Genomic DNA, 12,500 nt, shown 5'->3' on the forward strand with positions numbered 1-12,500 from the left:
TAAAACACTGATAGGACAATTTTGAAACTATTTCTTATCATGTGGTCAAGGAAAATTAACAACTTATGCCAGTTAAAAATCTACAATGAACACAGAAAAGAAATTTGTTTAAAGGTAAGAGCATCATTTTCATCCTGCATCAATTCAAAAAAATTACAAAGAAATTCATAAGAAACGAAAGTGAAAAAAAATTTAATTTTATATACATCTTCATTTTGGATTGGATAATGAAATGAACAGTACGGCCTGCTACTTTTTTTTAGCAATTTATCCAGGGATTTATGATGTCATTTACATAGTGCTTAGAGAGAGAGAGAGAGAGAGAGAGGAGAGAGAGAGAGAGAGAGAGAGAGAGAGAGAGAGGAGAGAGAGAGAGAGAGAGAGAAATGTGTGCATGTAAAAAGGACCAATCTTTTCAAAATAGCAACTCGCTGTCTTCAAACAAAGTAAAGCAAGTAACCATACTAACATACATATGTACTACTTTTGTATGATTTGATAATTATTTCTGTGTGAGTCTATACGTCGGTGTATTTATTTACCATTCACATAGAGAGTTACGGTGAAAGGTCTGAGAATACATAATAAGGCTTACAGTATTAAGTTTGTGAGTACAGAAATAAATTAATCTAATAAAAGTAGAGTTCCTTGAATGGACAACAAACTATTCATAAGCATTTGATAGAGCTACGGTAGATTAAACTAATCTTTAATTGGAGTTACACTTTTGATTAAATACAAATAAAATACGATTTAATTTTCTAAAATACTTTTATATTATTATAGATTTCAAAAAAATTATTAAAGAATTTTCATGTTCAGAAGGATGATAGTAAATTCTAAAACTCAGTCTTAGCCTCTCCTACACTTCGGAAAATTGTGTGACACGTAATGAAGTCAAGTTTGTTCGTAATAAGCCTTGTTACTTCCTTCTTTCCTCTTTTTCTTTTAATTATAACAGGGGGAGCTCGTATTTGTCTTTCAGTATATAATAAGACGTTCGCTAGCTGAAAAATCGCAATTAATATAAGTTTATATCATTGATATATATTAAGTTACAACGATCCTAATATATGTAAGGTCCCCTTAATACTTTGTGCCTACCTTTTAACATTATAACATATCAAAAGAATTCAGATATGGGAGATCAAGATATGCAAACACAAGCATAAAAAGCGTTTAAGAATTTGTGGACAAACTTTAAAAATGAAGAGAGAGAGAGAGAGAGAGAGAGAGAGAGAGAGAGAGGAGAGAGAGAGAGAGAGAGGAGAGAGAGAGAGAGAGAGAGCGCACGCAAGCTAATTACTTTTGTAAACATATAAGGGCTCCTTCTTTCTGTTGTGTTAAACCAAAGTCGTAATGCATAGCCTCCACCAAATTCATCTTTTATTTAAGTACAATTGAGGAGAACTAGACAACTTTGGATACACATCACATTTTTAAATTTAAATCATTCCAATCCGGAAACCTCCAACCCTTTGATAAATGACATCTGAACAATTGTACAAATAAGCAAACATGGATTAGCATCACTGGAATTCTTGTTTAGAACCAGTGGATAACTCTTGGAAACATCCTCCCAATCAAACCGCTAGAAAAGCTAGGATAAGGGGTATAGTATGTAAAAAGGCTCAAAATGGGTAGAGTGTAGGATTATTCATAAAGTTCATACTTGAGATTCGCATGTAAGTGAAGCTACAAGCTTGGATGGGAATATTTACATGTTATAAAACAATTCATATTCGAGGCTTTTTTTTTTCATTTTGTTAAACATTTTGGATTTTTCAAGGGTTTAAAACTATTATGCCCAAACTGCCTAAAGTAAAAAAAAAATTAAACAAATAAGAAACAAGATATAATAAAGACTAACTGGCCGACTTTCTCTGTCATAATACACACTATTCATCTTAAGGCTGTAAACAACACCAACCACTTTCATCAAAGTCCAAACCTTGGCTCATGATTTTCTTTTCTTTCATTGAATAGATGACTTTGCATGATCAAAACAAGCAGTCATTCTTTTTCTATTATTAAAACATGTTTTCTCTTCTAGCTTTGGCAAAACAATTTTTATCTTCATAACTGTAATTGAATAGATGTTAAAATAAGATTGTGTGATCCCCTTGTACTTTCAGTTAAAAAAAAAATATTGATAGTATATATGATATTGATGTTTGAGCTATCCATTTAATTATCCAATTCTCTGCAGCCCTCAAATGACTGAAAAGGATAACTGATAATCTAAGTATAAAAGTGGCCTTTTAGATTATGTACATGACTGAAATATCATTTTAGCATGAAATGTTTTTTTTTAAACGATCTAACATTCTTCAATAATAAAATCATCCATAACAAGTGACAAACGTTGTCTCGTTCATACACATGTTTACAAAGTGAAATATAAGATTTAATACTAAGGAACATCTTAAGAACAACGATTTTCATGGTCTCCTCTTCCTTTAAAAGCTTTTACTGAGAGAAAGAGTAAAAAAATCTACTTACCCCCCATCCGGAGACTTGGGCGGAATGAGATCCATGGAGGACACCAAGGACCTGGAATGGGAATGCGAAGGGGCGGGCAAGGGCTGCAGCTCATCCCCCCACCAGAGACTTGCTGTGGTAATAGGCGTGGCTTAACCATGTCCCCGACATTAGGTGGGACAACGGGCATGCCAAGGGGCTTGGCAACATGGCTGACGATCTCCGGCCCGAGGATGTGCGCAGGCTTTGTGACAACTGGGGATGACATCTGGGCTGGCCAAAAATGTCCGGGCGGGTTTAATCCGTTGACCGTGACAGCCCCGTTTGTTTTCGTGGTGGGGCTCATCAGAACAGACATCCCATTGCCCGAGAGGACGTTTGTGCCACCATTGACGTGAATGGTGCCATTGGCGTGCCCGTTTATACCCATGAGAGGGGGTGAACCCTGCCCACCCCCAAAGGTGGAGAATGTCGACAAACTGCGCGGATTCCAGTCCTGGAATGAAAAGAGAAATCTGTTGAGTAATGGCATCATTGTTTTTATTTTCGTTTTATCATTATGATCTTAGCTAAAAAAAAATTAAACATCCAACGATCCTTTCTAAATTCACATGCTCAGATAAAGGATCATGAGAGAGAGAGAGAGAGGAGAGAGAGAGAGAGAGAGAGAGAGAGAGAGAGAGAGAGAGAGAGAGAGAGAGAGAGAGAGAGAGAGAGAGAGAGAACAAATTAATTCGCTGGTGCTAGATGAAGGGATAAAATATAATATACAACATATAATAACTAAAGGGCAGACAATGATACAACTGAGAATGAAGGGATGGCGAAGAGGCCTTTTGTACCACAGCAGGGGGACAATAGATGCCCAATGAAGTAGTTTCCAGTTACATTACGGGAACGATATCAACGTCAAAATCATATAATTCACATGCAAAAACAAAACGTAATATTCAAAATTACGGTAACACTCCCATCATAGGCCAGTCACTTCGCAATTTAGCTAAAATGAATTGCAGAGGACAGTTCAAACTAAAATTTAAATGTGGAGATAACTTGATTTTAAACCAGACACAATTATTCCATATGAAGGCATCGACAGTAATAACTAATTGAATGCACTATTGTCCAATTTTTAGAAATAATGGTTTATTAGATAACACATAATGGGATAGAGATAATTTCTAAAGAGTCAAAATGGGGAATAAACTGAGAGAGAGAGAGAGAGAGAGAGAGAGAGAGAGAGAGAGAGAGAGAGGAGGAGAGAGAGAGAGAGAGAGAGAGAGATGATCAAACCTTGCATATTGAAACAATCAATAACGACTAAAGAGTAACATTATAGAACGATTGATGGCGTGTAGCCATCACATCCAACAAACTTACGCATAACCTATTCACTTCCGAGAGTTTCCCTATTTCAAGTCACGACCAAAGGCGCCCGTCGAACTAGATCACATCTATACGAGTCACCCAGGAAGAATTCTTACATTTTCTTTGGTAGCATTTCACGAAAATGGTTATCCAAATATGACATACTCTACTAAGTTTTAAATTCACGTAATTTGTGTAATACGGTAATGACAAACCGAGATTGAAAAAACTCCTGCATATGAAGTCTGATGGCTATTCCATCAATGGATTATTGCCTTCGGTCGAACGTTCCAATGCAGATAAATAAAAGGATTTATTTCAAATGGCCTACATTTAGCCATACGCCAAAGATACATTTACAAAGTAGGCCTACTGGATTAAATCCTGCAATTTTTTTGACAAATAGCCAATCCATAACAAAACGATATCTTAGTAAAAGGTAATATAGAGTTAGATATACATGTTATTAAGTGAAGTCATCTTGAAGTAAACTGCCGAATCTAAGACATCTTAACTAAACATGTATCAAACGTTTAGCCTATTAACACTACTTAAACGGCACACATCCTAATATGGAGTTTATAATTTAACACGAGTCGAGTGGGAAAGACGAAAATCTATCATTATTATAAACATTTATGAATGAAAATAATGGGACACCAGTTTTCAATTAATATGAAATCCAACTTTTTTTCTTTCATCATGCTAATATTAAAATATTCAACAATATCTTCAATGTTTTCAAGAGCATATGGGTTATGTAGCCATATGACTTTTGAATGATGGGATTTACATACTAAAAATTTCACACCTCTACATAAGACTTCCATAGGGAAGCCCGTATATCATTTCTGAGGAAATCGTAATTCAACATCTAATTATAATGCCAGAATTACACCTGTATGCTTCTTCATGCCAAGAGACTCGAGCATTTGCCCATTAATATCACGAAACACTGACTATGGAAGAGTTAACATATGTTCAAGGTGTCATGAACGGAGAGTCGTAAATTTTCCTAACAACAAAGTCTCATGCAATCATTTGAATATTTCAAAAGTTTAAACTCGCAGTAAATGCTTACATAAGTCCTTATTCAGTTTATATATCAAATATCTGTTTTTAATGTTGGTAATGTTTTTAAAATATTTTATTCTAATTTTTCATGACTTCTTATAATCGTTTTTTTTATTTCCTTATTACCTTTCCTCACTATGCTATTTTTCCCTATTGGAGCCCTTGGGCTTATAGCCTCTTGCTTTTCCAGCTAGGGTTATAGCTTGGCTAATAATAATAATGATAATAATAATAATAATAATAATAATAATAATAATAATAATAACAATAATAATAATAATAATAATAACACGAAAAACTTCTTAGGAGAGTCTTCAAGAAATTTTCTAACTCCATGTGTAATTACGTAACTTAGCTTATGTGATGAATTATAAATAATTCTAAACGTCAAATTATTGTTATCTTTTTAATATAAACTGGCTAGGCTTCGGTTTGAGAGTTTCAGTAATGAATTCTTATTCACTAGGATACTCGACCCGTCAAAATTACAAATATTTAGATAGCTATGCACACAAACAAATTCCACCTTTCCACCGCCCCACTCCTCTCCTAACTACAACCTACTGGTTCCGCAATTTGTGGGAGAGTGTGGCTTTCGAGTGTATCTCTCACCAGGGAATGACTACTCCCTCTACCCCCTTGAGCGTGACAGGAAAGAAGTATACACCTATCTATCTATCTATCTACCTATACATATATATATATATATATATATATATATATATATTATATATATATATATATTATATATAGACAGACACTTGCTCATTATCATCTAGTCACTTTCTAGTGGATAAGTCAATCTTTCAAACACACGATTATTTTGGTTTGTTTTAAATTTATATCAACTAAGCTTCCCTTTATGTCCCCCTAGAACTGGTTTCAAATGCTCTCTTCCTCAACCTCCTCTATATCATAATCCAGCTGAAAGTGCACGCAAGCCATCTTTTTACATCACGATCTTCAATCTACGTAACTGTCTACCTTGATGTTTCTCAGTCCACACGAACCAGCTCGTCAACACGATTAAACCTAACCTAGACAAATTCTTTGATGTCTTTCCTACTAGATAAACGAAGAAGTAATGCTATTATTATTATTATTATTATTATTATTATTACTTGCTAAGCTACAACCCTAGTTGGAAAAGCAGGATGCTATAAGCCCACTGGCCGATTCGGTGACCTTCAATACCGGGAGTAACTAAACTCGATGTGACATCTTGATTATTCTTGTATTCCATTCCAAGTCAGATCTAAGATGAATGATCTTGGTAACTTTAATATGTAATTATATATCAGCCCATACTAATACCCATACAGTGGGGAGGGCCTCAACGCTGTTACTCACCCATCCCAGGAGGAGGGGAACTGACCTAAAGTAATCAACAGGTAATATCTCTTTCTCTCATAAGGGTGCTAGTGCCGTTTTTAGGCCTGTAAACTTTTCCTCATTGGTAATGATATTTATAGGCTTAACCGCATTAAGGGAATGACAGGTGTGACTGATGATAAAGGACTTAACATTAGGCCTAAGGAAAGAGGGTTATTCTAAGTCTTTGATTACCATTTCAGATATAAGTCAGGGCTGGATACGTGGTCCTGCATAGCTATGGCCCACCTCTTGTCATCGAATTTTGGGTGAATGTTTGTGTTTATAATTGATTTTCATGGAGTGATATTTGAAACACGTTATCTGAAGAAAGTTTTGTCGCTTTCTCGTTTGATTTAAAGTTTTCCTTTGGAATGAAGGAATTCATCAATTCTAGACGGAAGACTTAACAGAATAACAACGGAACTTAGAGAGGTCAATGCTATGTTTGAGAGTTGATGCATTGTTGGATATCAGCAAAATATAAAAAAAAAAAACCTTAGAGGATTCATTGTGAGAGAGAGAGAGAGAGAGAGAGAGAGAGAGAGAGAGAGAGAGAGAGAGAGAGAGAGAGAGGAGAGAGAGAGAGAGAAATATTTATGGAGACCGATATTGCATTCGGAAGCAATGAAAACTGAGAAGCATAGAAATAGAAATAGAAATTATTCTTCTGGTTGCACACGAGTGCCTTATTTAGAGAGAGAGAGAGAGAGAGAGAGAGAGAGAGAGAGAGAGAGAGAGAGAGAGAGAGAGAAAGTACGGATTAGATAAAGAAACAGGTATAATTCGTTTGCTCTATTGTCGGCCATCATGCAACCACCTTAAGGAGGCAGCATACTTTAACAATTGATTTCAATAACTCAGCTGATTTGAAAGAAATAGAAGAGACTCAAAACATAGATTTAGTGAAAAGAAATTCCTATTTAATAGTTGGTTACACGAGGAAAGAGTAATATCTCCGACAAAGATTCATCCCACTCAGCCTTGGACAAGCTTGTATAACGCCCCAAGGCGTCGGCATCATGGTTTGGGCCTCATCGACCTCCCTTATAGGATCTACATATTTTACCCTAATCTCTCTGAGAGGTTAATCCGGGCATCCTTCTTTAATGGATCTCACAATAGAGAGAGAGAGAGAGAGAGAGAGAGAGAGAGAGAGAGAGAGAGAGAGAGAGAGAGAGATAAGACATGTTTCATGAACATATTATTATTATTATTAATTGCTAAGCTACAACCCTAGTTGGAAAAGCAGAATGCTATAAGCCCAGGGGCTCCAACAGGGAAAATAGCCCAGTGAGGAAAGGAAACAAGGAAAAAAATAAATATTTTAAGAATAATAATAAAATAAATATCTCTTATGTAAACTATAAACACTTTAACAAAACATGAGGAAGAGAAATTATATAGAATCGTGTGCCCGAGTGTACCCTAAAGCAAAAGAACCCTAACCCAAGATAGTGGAAGACCATGGTACAGAGGCTATGGCACTACCCAAGACTAGAGAACGCTGGTTTGATTTTGGAGTGTTGACCTCCTAGAAGAGCTGCTTACCATAGCTAAAGAGTCCCAAGAGGAAAGTGGCCACTGAACAATTACAGTGCAGTACTTAACCCTTTTGTTGAAGAAGAATTATTTGGTAATCCCAGTGTTGTAAGGTGTATGAGGACAGATGAGAATCTGTAAAGAATATGCCAGACTATTCGGTGTATGTGTAGGCAAAGGGAAAGTGAACTTAACCAGAGAGAAGGATCCAATGTAGTACTGTCTGGCCAGTCAAAGGACCCCATAACTCTCTAGCGGTAGTATCTCAAACTATTTAGGTGATTCTTGTATTTGGGGGGGGAGAGAGAGAGAGAGAGAGAGAGAGAGAGAGAGAGAGAGAGAGAGAGAGAGAGAGAGAGAGAGAGAGAGAGAAAGAGAGAGAGAGAGAGAGCATGTCTATAAAAAGAATAAAATTTCATGACTTTCCGGAATTTTTGAACAATTCTTCAATAATACATCGTTTGAAAGAACTATTGATATTGAAAAATGCACATCGTGAATCACCAATTGAAAAAAATTAATAAATAATAAATTAAATCATCTATCTAAAATTTAATGACTTCAATCACCACTAAACAGAGTATTATTATTCTAGTCACATGTTCACAAAAATGTTGTAACTTGCATCACCCATGGAGTTTTCAAAACGTTTTTATGGTCGTAGTGACGCAAAAGAAAATAATTTAGACAAATAATCCATGTTTACAAGAAATGACAGAACTGTTGCAACAACACGTTGCAAAAACTAGCAGTAAACTCTAAAACAACCCATCATTAAAGCGAGTACCAAAAAATAGTTTTTATATATTAAAAAACAGCAGGGATATTTTGCGGTGTTAAATACGACTATTAAAAGGAGATTAATATCAGGCTAAAATATATAAAAGATAAGATCTCTCCTGTCAATATTTATCTAAATGTAGTTACTCTTCTTAAATTTCTATTTTTCCTTGTTGCCGTTCCTCACTGGGCTATTTTCCCTATTGGAGCCCCTGGGCTTATAGCATCCTGCTTTTCCAACTAAGATAGTAGCTTAGCAAGTAGTAGTAGTAGTAGTAGTAGTAGTAGTAGTAGTAGTAATAATAATAATAACAATAATAATAATAATAATGGCTTCGTTACGCCATCACCTGCCATCATAATTACCCAACACTTTGGTGAATCACAACCTTTAAATGCTGCAGCTTATTGTGACAATGACAAAGCAACTAAAAATATCATACGGCAGCAATTCAGTAAATAGCTTATTCGGAGATATCACTAAATAATTAAAAAAAAAAAAAAAAAAAAATTGTTTGACAATTAAAAATAAAACTCCTTGTTAGTTAGTTCAGTTAAATTTTTCAAGTTAGCTTCTCTAGGTTTTTATAATTGGAGGACAAACTAAAAGCAAAAGCTTAACGAGGAATAATTATAAAAATTTAAATCAAACATCTACGTGGAGATTTAGAACTCATGAGATATCCAATTTCAAAAGGGTGAAATATTTGGAGGAAATCCTTTTCCAGGTGAGCAATATCGTTTAAAATTGATAATTAAGACTTAAACGGACATTTTGTAAATATTCATTTTAAAATATTTAATTTTAATTTTTCATTACTTCTTACACCGTTTATTTATTTCCTTGTTTCCTTTCCCCACTAGGCTATTTTTCCCTGTTGGAGCCCTTGGGCTTATAACAGCTTCCTTTTAGAGCTAGGGTTGTAGCTTGTCTAGTAGTAATAATAACAATAATAATAATAATAATAAAATAATAATAATAATAATAAAAGTAACATCATGAAATTTGAACAGCGCGTTAAAGAATGAAAAAAAAAATATATATAAACATTCAAAAGAATTTAGTCACACTAACAAAACCAACTGAAGAACATACATCTAAGATAATAATGCTTTGCATGAAGACTACCAAGATCCATAGTAATCTCGTCTAAACTCTTGTTCACGCAGGCCTAATTCTTGTAAAGCTTCTGAAACATTTCGGGCACTAGACGTATCAAAAGAACCAACGCCCTCGGAACTCTTTTGAAGGAATACTACTGAAAAGGTTTCAGTTAAATCCACCTGACCCTAATTCCAAATGGCTCTTCATGCCTGAAAACAGTCTTGTAATCCAAGGTCTTAAATTAGCCTTACTTTTACGAGGAAAGTATTGTAATCAATATTCAACTCAAAAGGATCTTTTATGAATTTGCCCAAATTCAAACTATATGCCACCAACAAGGTTTAGTTCTTTACGAGGAAATGATTCTCACTTGAACTGGTTACTGAAATTCCTATATGTATGTATGTATGTATGTATGGATGGATGGATGGATATAATATATATATATATATATATATATATATATATATATATATATATATATTATATATAATATACATAGATATATATAACATATATATAATATATATACAGTATATAATATATATATATATATATATAATATATATATATATATATATATATATATATATATATATATACATAGATATATATATATAACATACTTATATAATATATATATATATATATATATAAACATATATATACATATAATAAATATATAATATATATAATATATATAGCCTATATAATATATATATATATATATATATATATATATATGTATATATATATATATACACACATATATAGATATATATATATATATATATATATATATATATATATATATATATATATATATATATATATATATACTCAAACTCAGTGGCGTCAGTGCACCCATTACTAGCTAAAACAGATCACCTCAATATCACTAAATTTTCTAATTTTCAACCTGATTGATAATCATCATCATGGGACAATTGTTTTGATAAGAGCCTCTTTCAAATGTGCTTAGGAAAATGGGGGCCAATTCCAATTAATCCAAAAACCAGCCACAAAACTCGAAACTTTCACTTAACGTCTATAAATGCTTTGCTTTATGTCAAAGGTCATGAACAAAAAAAATACATTATTTCAAGGTTCATAAAGAACTATGGGTCATTATTACTAGTGCGTAATTCTATCAAAGGTTTAACATCATCTGATGTATGCTAGAAGCAGCTAGAAGCTCTTCCAACTGCCACTCACGACCTTCTATCTCTTAAAAGTCGATTGGTTTACAATTTTTGTCGATCTGTATCTACATTACGTTTCACTAATTCTAATAATGGTTGCGCAACAAAGTTGAAATAAATTATTGATTATTATACTAAACTTGAAATGCATTCCAGGATATATATATATGTATATATATATATATATATATATATATATATATATATATATATATATATATATATATACAGTACATATATATATGTGTGTGTATATACATATACATATATATATATATATATATATATATATGTATGTGTATATATGCATATACACACATATATATAAACTATATATACACTGTATGTATATATATATATATATATATATATAATATATATATATATATATATATATATGATAAAAGAAACAAAAGAAACCGAAGTAGGTCAAAAGAATTGAGCCCTACTGCAAATGCTTTCGGTAAATCAGGTGCTCTTGATCACATAGGTGACTTGTAAGGCTTGTGTTCGATTCGCTGCCATTTAAATACGGGATAATAATAATTGTCAATTGGTAATGACATGTTTGTACAATATTCTCGATTATGGTACAATGACTATCTGAGAGGTATACAGACAATATTTCCTAATACTAAAGTCTTCGTAAAACCAAATTCATTATCTAAGTTATTGACACATTCGGTGTGACGACATGCAAGCAAAGTTAGGTTCGAAGGTAAGAACCGGTTATTACTACAATGTAAAAATGAATGTGAAAGTATGTAAGAGCTGGAAAATGTATTCCGACATTAACTGATATATAAAGTATAATCATAAATAGAAATTAATTCCTATTATTCGTTGTGTGGTGGAGATTTAAGAACGAACGCATTTCTCCCAGACGCAGGTTCAAGGATAAGAAAGGATTGAGGAAAAATTCTTTATACTATTTATAATTGACCTTCAAAGTAACGAAAGCAAAATCGTAACAGTAACGTAATCACCCCACCTTTTCACACACACACACACACTAAATCAACGTTCAGTATGAGGATACTTTAACTCAGTATTGGTAATGTAGCCAACAGATTCTTATAGTATTATGTTGAAAATAAAAGCAAAGAAGATGGGCAACATACTTCCCCTATACTATCACTGATCCGAAGTAAACTGATGGGGCCTAATATATACATATATATGTGTGTATATGTATATATATATATATATAGAGAGAGAGAGAGAGAGAGAGAGAGAGAGAGAGAGAGAGAGAGAGAGAGAGAGAGAGAGAGAGAGAGAGTTTGGTAACCGAATTTCATTCCAGACCATCAAATGACATGGAGATGTAGCGAGCAATAGCAAATAATACCCTGAATTACTAGCTGGAGAATGACCAAACATTTGGTAAATAGGAAAGGTGTTCAGTAAGCACTGCTTTACAAAATCCACACTGGTAATCTGATGACTTAAAGAGAAGATTTGTATTCAACAAATACAAAAAAGTGAGAGTTGGCCAAGTTCCTGATATTTCAGAGACAGCAAAGGTAAGGCCAAAGTAGTTAATCATCCTTCTTTAGGATTGGATTGCCAAGAGCATG

At 33.5% G+C, this 12,500-nt stretch overlaps 1 pseudogene; it reads right to left on the bottom strand.

The window, feature by feature from the left end:
• LOC137658132 (uncharacterized) overlaps positions 1 to 12,500 on the bottom strand; it is a 272,896-nt pseudogene that overhangs the window by 94,097 nt on the left and 166,299 nt on the right.

The sequence above is a fragment of the Palaemon carinicauda genome, chromosome 19 (assembly GCF_036898095.1).
Source record: "Palaemon carinicauda isolate YSFRI2023 chromosome 19, ASM3689809v2, whole genome shotgun sequence".
NCBI classification, from domain to species: domain Eukaryota; kingdom Metazoa; phylum Arthropoda; class Malacostraca; order Decapoda; family Palaemonidae; genus Palaemon; species Palaemon carinicauda.